The sequence below is a fragment of the Gekko japonicus genome, unplaced genomic scaffold (assembly GCF_001447785.1).
Source record: "Gekko japonicus isolate JY-2015 unplaced genomic scaffold, Gekko_japonicus_V1.1 scaffold6513, whole genome shotgun sequence".
NCBI classification, from domain to species: domain Eukaryota; kingdom Metazoa; phylum Chordata; class Lepidosauria; order Squamata; family Gekkonidae; genus Gekko; species Gekko japonicus.
In genome coordinates this window covers 14,421-14,632 of record NW_015166037.1, presented here as the reverse complement: position 1 = coordinate 14,632, position 212 = coordinate 14,421, and the positions used below count along the sequence as shown (strand labels likewise).

The window sequence follows — 212 nt, the reverse complement described above, 5'->3', positions numbered from 1 at the left end:
GCATCTCATAGCGTGCAGCAGGCTGGACTGGAGCCTGGTATGACGGTTGTTATTTCGTATTTGGTGAGTTCCTATCTCTTTACTATTAAAAACATTTAAAAGGAATTCAAAACATACTTATAAAATAATTTTATTTCAGGAACATAACATTTGATAAGCAGAGAGGAAAAATCCTTGGAAAATAAAAGAGATGACACTCACTAAATGGTATA

The 212-nt window shown here is 33.5% G+C and overlaps 1 protein-coding gene across 1 annotated transcript in view; it reads right to left on the bottom strand.

Annotated features, from left to right (window-relative positions):
- LOC107110717 (zinc finger protein with KRAB and SCAN domains 7-like) overlaps nt 1–212 on the bottom strand; it is a 16,506-nt gene that overhangs the window by 9,642 nt on the left and 6,652 nt on the right. The window lies entirely within an intron of this gene.